The sequence below is a fragment of the Callospermophilus lateralis genome, unplaced genomic scaffold (assembly GCF_048772815.1).
Source record: "Callospermophilus lateralis isolate mCalLat2 unplaced genomic scaffold, mCalLat2.hap1 Scaffold_43, whole genome shotgun sequence".
NCBI classification, from domain to species: domain Eukaryota; kingdom Metazoa; phylum Chordata; class Mammalia; order Rodentia; family Sciuridae; genus Callospermophilus; species Callospermophilus lateralis.
The window spans coordinates 718,604-725,956 of NW_027514380.1; the positions used below are offsets into that span (position 1 = coordinate 718,604).

At 35.8% G+C, this 7,353-nt stretch overlaps 1 pseudogene; it reads left to right on the forward strand.

Annotated features, from left to right (window-relative positions):
• The first annotated feature begins 340 nt into the window (after positions 1-340).
• LOC143388892 (RNA-binding protein 39 pseudogene) lies at positions 341-2,858 on the forward strand (annotated as a pseudogene).
• The last annotated feature ends 4,495 nt before the right edge of the window (positions 2,859-7,353 follow it).

The following is a 7,353-nucleotide window of genomic DNA, read 5'->3' on the forward strand; positions in this document are numbered from 1 at the left end:
TTGTATAGACTTGGTTAGTGAGTCCATAAATATATACTTGAAATATTTCCTTATGAATTTTATTAAAGAGTAACTGAAATATGAAGAATTGATTAAGAAAGTGTGGACTGCACTTTCTAAACTTTGGCTAGAAAGAAAAAAGAAGAGCAAGAGTTAGACAACAAGTTTTTCTTTTTAAAAGACAAGAGATATTTTGGCATTTTGTGGATTTAAGAAAAGAGAAGATAAAGAGTTTTGAAACATGAACATTAAGAGATACCTTAGCAATACAGATGTGAAATAAAAAAAAACATGAGAAAAAATTAACTTATCTGATGTTTTCCCTTCAAATTTTATTACAATGGAGGTAAAACTTTTTATTTTTTAATATATTCCTTCTCCTACTAAAAGCATAAACTCATTTTGTCTAGTTCCACATTATAAAAAAGAGCTAAGAGGATAATATTATATTTATTAGATGACATCATTCAAGAAATTATAGTAAGACAAAGTCAAATAATCTTTTTTTCTCAGAGGAAATCAGTGACCATGAGACTTCTTTTTATTTCACAAACTGAAGTGCATTTATATATTTTGAAGCATCACCACGTAGTTGAAGTATCCACTTGTACTCTATCATTACCAAGGCACACTGAAAAGAGAACACCTGTAGGGAAAAAAAGGAAAGGAAACCGCATTACACAACATATAATTTTACACTTTTGAATACTGAAGACCTTTGAAAAGATGATATAATTGAAATAATAAAAGCATGCCAGAATGGCGAAAGAGAAGTCCCCATTTATAATATTGACTTTCTGAAGGACTTCAAGCATTGTTATCTCAGGTAAAATATAATGGCCTTTCATCTGCTCTGTATGATTGCACATATTGCAATTCTGTGAGATGAAAATTCTTTTAAACTTTTTGGCAACTTATTTGGAAGTAACTGCATTTTATTTGTTGGACTTGTCCCTCAGGTCTCTCCATCTGATTGTAGAGGACATGAAATATTTTACTGAGATGCCTTTTCAGCATTAAGGTCATCATTAATGTGCATGAACAATTAATGAAATTGAGGGAAAGATGGCCATAATAAAAAATAGTATTTTAAAAAATTAGGATCAGTGGTGAAAGCAGACATACATCCCTCTCTTGGTAATAGAAAGTCTTTTTTAAAAATGCAGAATTTATTGAAATCATAAATCAGAGAACACATATTGTTAGGGCAAACTTCCCAAATATGGAGTATGCAGCTGCCATTATGATTAGTTCCACTACCACAAACTACTTGCTATTTATTTATTTATTGCAAATGCTCTCCCCTTGATACTTCTCTAATTCCCTCCTTCAATCCTAGCACTGATCATCTACCTATGTCAGTGCTAAGCTGCTCTAGAATCCTTTTGAACTTCTGAATCCCAGGGATTGATCCCATTGCTTGTTTCCAATGAGTTCTATACTTTGGCATTAGCTAAAATCTTAAATGTGGGCAAGACAGTGTTCCTAATCAGATAATCGTAGTCACAATGTGTTGGCTGCACTTACAACAGCATTGGGATTTAAATAACACCTTTCTTCTTTAAAGAAGCAAAGCTGGAGCTTAATTGGCAGAATTATGAACTAGACAAAAATAACCCATGACACCTCCCATCTTGCATATACTGACTCCCTTTAACCCTCCTATTAGCTCCTGCCTTCAGTCTCTTTTTCATTCCATCTCTCAGGCAACAAATTTTAGTTTCAGTCAAATCTTTTTTTTTTGCATTGAAAAATCATCTCATTGTTTTCAAATGCAACATTTACTAGTCTATGTGAGCTACCAGAAATGTCTGTCACACTTTCAATAAAGAATTTTAAACTCCATTGAGAAAGAAATTTCTATTTGGCAAACATTTAGATACTTCTGAAATGATACAGAGAGCTGGTATATATGTGAATTAATAAGAAGATATTGACCTCTAAAGTATAATCCCTAAGATTAGTAGCATTCACTAACTATTAATAAGAATTGTAATGACATATGTTGGACATTTATCATGTTGTAGATATGATCTCAGTCTGCAGATCAAATATTAGTATCTTCTTCTTATTGATGAGAAAGTTAAGATGTTAAGAAGTTTATAAACTTGTCCACTGTCACCTGAATAAAATAGCAGATGCATTTTTTTTATATAATGAAGCTACTGTTATAAAGAATGACCCTTAGAATTTGTTGACTAAGAGAAAATCAGATCTGTAGTGAATTCATGTTACTGTTTCTGTTTTTGGATATTCAAGCAAGCATCATACACACTCCAATTAATGGCAAGACTTGTTGAAGGTACAGGTTTGCAGATTCTACCAGCAGCCCAGCAGGCTTTACAAATGAGTGGCTCTTTGGCATTTGGTGCTGTGGCAGATTTGCAAACACGACTTTCCCAACAGACTGAAGCTTCAGCTTTAGCTGCAGCTGCCTCTGTTCAGCCACTTGCAACACAGTGTTTCCAACTCTAACATGTTTATCCCTCAAACAGAAGAACAAGTTGGATGGGATACAGAGATTAAGGATGATGTGATTAAAGAATGTAATAAACATTGTGGAGTCATTCATATTTATATTGACAAGAATTCTGTTCAGGGCAATGTGTATGTGAAGTGCCCCTCAATTGCTGCAGCTATTGCTGCTGTCAATGCATTGCATGGCAGGTGGTTTGCTGGTAAAATGATAACAGCAGCCTATGTACCTCTTCCAACTTACCACAATCTCTTCCCTGATTCTATGACAGCAACACAACTACTGGTTCCAAGTACATGATGAAGGAATATATAGTCCCTTATTTACATAGCTTTTTTTTTCTTGAGAATTCATCTTGAGTCATCTTTTATTTAGATAAAAATAAAGAGGCAAGGGTCTACTGTCATTTGTATACAATTCCTGTTACCTTGGAAAAATGAAAATGTTAACAGGAATGCAGTGTGCTCATTCTCCCTAACTAGCAAATCCCACTGTATACAATGCTGTTCTCATTCTGCCTTTTAAAATTTTCATGTAGAAAATTACATTAAGGATCTATACGAATAGCTCTAGGGGAACAAGTGTGTGCTTTCTGTACAAAGGCAGACAGGTATGTAATGATGTTTTCAATGTTTCAGAAGCCTAACTTTTTACCCAGGTTACATTTCACATTTCACTAATGTTGATATTTTACTCATGGTTTATCAGAGGTTTCTGGAATACACATTAAGTGTATGGGGATTCAAGCCAGGTAAAGGGCTGTTTGGCTAGCATCTCATCTTGCATTGTGATCATTTGGCAAGAAAGGGAGATTTCAAAATTATATTCCTTAATGGTTTCTTTTCAATTAATGTATCTGTAAAAGTTTCTTTGTAAATATTATGTGTTTTGGTGTGTCTTAAGGTTCCAAACAAAATGATCACTGCATTTCCTGAATATGCTTAGTCAAGAGTCTGGTAAGAAAAAGAAGTCTCAGCAAGAAATAGGAAATGCAGAAATAGGTTTTGTCTGGTTGCATATAATTTTTGCTCTTTTTAAGCTCTGTGAGCTCTGAAATATATTTTTGGGTTACTTCAGTGTGTTTGACAAGACAGCTTGATATTTCTATCAAACAAATGACTTCATATTGCAACAATCTTTGTAAGAACCACTCAAATAAAATTCTCTTAAAAAGGCAAAAAAAAAAAAAAAACAACATTCAAATGTAATGCCAATTAAAATAGCAAACATAGAAATATAACTAACTTGCTCAGGGTTAGTTGTTAAATTGCTGAGGCTGGCCTTGAACTTGTGATCCTCCTGCATCAGGCTCCCAAGTTGCCTGTATTAGAGATGTGCCCCGACATAGAAACCCCTTACCTTTTCTTCCCAAGCTTTTTGTTATCCTATAGTTCGCTTCATCTGCTATCCACCTCAGGTAGCCATAGCATTCAACAATTGCCTGTGGTTGTTTTTGAGAAATGCCACCATTGTAATGGGGGTTTGCAATGAGCAACTGCTGAGTCCAGTCAAATAAAGAATCTTGTGAGTGGGGTGTGACAGTCAGTCACCAGGAACAATGATGGCAATTCCCTGGGAATTGGGGCCTGGGAGCCGTGGAAGAGCTCCAAGCCCTTTCTGCCCCCTCCAGTGGCTTGCAGGCTTCAGGCTGGAACCTACATATGGGATGCCATTTTTTGAGATGATTGTAGAGTTGTAGGAAAGGGAGGATAAATAAAAATGCCTTGATGCATTGCTGAGGGTCTTCAAATTTTCTAAATGCTCCAGGATTGCTGCAAGCCTTTGGTTAATTTTAAGAGTTTTAAAAAAGTAGGTACTGGCTATCTTTGTCAGTATGTTCATTTCCTTTCTGAAAGGCATTTTTTTAGAGTTTTTTATTCCACACATTAATGGGATGATATGAAATCATGGTTATTAACATACTAGACATAGAAAGAAGAGAACAGAATCAACCAACATCGAAACAGTCATTATGTGAATCAAAACATAAAGAGAAAAAAAGATGAAAAATAAAATGGAACAGGGCATTAAAATGTATAGAATAATCTCAGATGTCCAAAGTGTTCATTTAACTGGGATTCCAGTATGAGAAGAAACAAAAGAATTCTTTAAAATTACTTAAAGCCAATCAATCACAGATCTGAGAAGCTCAGAATAATTCCAAGCAAGATTTTTTGTAGTGTTCTTAATAATTCCTGAATGGCATATTTTTGAACCCAGACGTTCATAAACCTTAAAAAATGCCATTTCTACTGCAATCCTAAACAATTAACAAAAAAGCAAAAATGGAAAGCCAATAGAGGAGATCATGGAATTCTAAATATATCAATTCATCTCCTCTGTCTTCTCCAAAGCAGCCAATAATAAGCAAAGAGAAAAAATAATTGGTGGGATTAACAGAAAATCAACATGAGAGATTTAAATCTGAAGTACTATAAATAATCACATTAAAATAAACCAATTTAAGCTCCATATTAACTTCTGACTGTTGTTATATGTAATTGTCAAAATAATAAAAATGATAATAATAATAATGGCTTAAACAACATAAATGTATGCTCTTATGACTCTAGAGATAAGAAGTTTCCAGTGCTATTAGGTGACTAAAATCACAGTGTTAGCAGGGGTCTGTCTTTACAGGGGCCCCAGAGAATCCAGTTCCTTACTTTTTTCAGCTTCTGGAGGTGGCTGCCACCCTTGCTACTAGCCTTATAGCACCTTGACCTCAGCCACACTCATCGCATCACACTTTCTGACTCTCCTGCCTCCCTCTTTCCCTTGTAATGACCTAAGATAAACTGATTCCACCCAGATAATAAAGGATCATATCCTCAACTGAATCACTGGAGGAATATGGCCTGCACCAATACTGAAAGATGTTTGATAGAAGAGCAAGGAGCAAGCACCACGCCACACCACCTAGATGCAAGGGTGGGCATTTCACAATGGCATAGGGCTGGGTGTGGCTAGAAAGTGCTGCAGAGTAGATTACAAACATGGCTGACAAGCCCTGAGATACAGAAAGAGCCCCAGTGCTGTGCTCAGTAATCTTGAACAGGGCACATTTCTGGAGTGCTCACCCTGTGCCAGGAGACAGGCAGTGGCCTGCACATGCATTCTATCTCTTATTTTCCCAGCAGTCCTTTGACAGGGCCACTGTCACTCCAATCTCACAAGCAAGAACACTAAAGCTATGAGAAAATGGGTGTTATAAATACCACAGCACCCAACAAACAATAACAGGCACAGGCATCTCCTTCCTTTCCTTGCAGAAATACTCAGCAATAAGGCAGGAGATACACTTCAAAATCAAGAGTATCACAGAGGTTGCTGGACACCGGACCAAAAAGGGTGGATGTCTTTACTTTTTTCAAAGGCAATACTTGTTCTATCTCATGTAAAGCTTAGAGATAAGACTGGCAGAATTATAGGAAATATACGTAAATAAACTTGTCCTGATTAAAATTTCAACAAAAGAAACTTAGACTACTGATATAGCATTAAATGAGGTCCATATGGACTGTTTTACTTAAATATATAGCCCTCACAGCAATTAAACAAGTTAGTCACAAAAGTTCCTAGTTTGTTGTTCTCAAGTGATAGTCAAACCAGGTGACAATTTTTTTAAATATGAAGAGATGAGATATAAAGTATGCAATAAAAATGAGAAGAATCAGTATGAACAAGAGAATGTACTGCATTAAAAGACAGCTTTTCCAGGTGAGCATTAGCACATTTTTCACTTCATGGCAACATGTCTATTGCATTTAAGTTCTGCTGAGAAGAATCACAGATACATAACACATTCGAGGTTTGCAACAGGATCTCTGAACTGACAAATGCCAGCTATTACTCAATATTAGAATTTTTAATTAGCAAAACATATGAATTATAAATGGAAAGAAAAGTCAAAGGATAAGTCCAGGCTCCAAATTTTACTACTAATTCAATTAAAAGAATTATAAGAAGTAAAGCATTTTAAGAAAGTTTCCAATTTCTTATAATTAAACTTAAACTGATTGCTTTTCACTCCAAAGGTAAATAAATTTCATCTTCTATGACTAAAAAGTGATTTTGACTGCCTTCTAGGCCTCACACTCCTTGACCTCCATGCAGTACTTAACAGTGTGAACCAACATTTTGTTTTTGCAGTACTGGGGATTTAATCCAGGATTTTGCACATGCTAGGTAGGCACTCTATCACTCACACACATAACTAGTCACAACAGGTACTTTTAAAATCTCCTTTTTCCCTAAATGCAGAAATGACATAATTATTTATCTTGCCTTCTAGTTCAGACTTTATTTTGCCCTTTACTGATGTTGTAACTCTTCCTCTGTATCCTAAATGTTAAACCTCATTCTTATCTTCCATAAAGATTCACTCTTATCCTGATTGTCATTTGAAAGTCCTCCTTACATGTTTGGAAAGGGCATTGTCAGTTTAATACTCAAAACACCCCTCTGCATGTCAGGTGTTTTGCCCTGTGTCTCCCCTCTCTAGTAGACAGTCTTCCCTCTATAGGACACAGCCTCTGCTGAAGAGATTATTTTCACAAAGGGTGATTTTTTTCCATGTAAAAACAATGGGGCCAGCAATGGATCAGACAAGTGCTTTCAAAAGGGTCTGAGTAACATCACCTTAAAAGTAAGATAAAAATATAGATGAAAAACTCTTCAAACATTTATATACTTACTCCCAAAACAAAAACTACTAGCCCCAGGAGAGGCACAGTGGCACACACCTGTAATTCTGGTAGCCTAGGAAGCTGAGTCAGGCAGATTGCAAGCTCAAAACGAGCCTCAGCAACCTAGTGAGACCCTGTCTCTAAAGAAAAAAAATGTTAAAAGGGCTAGTGAGGTGGCTCAGTGCATAA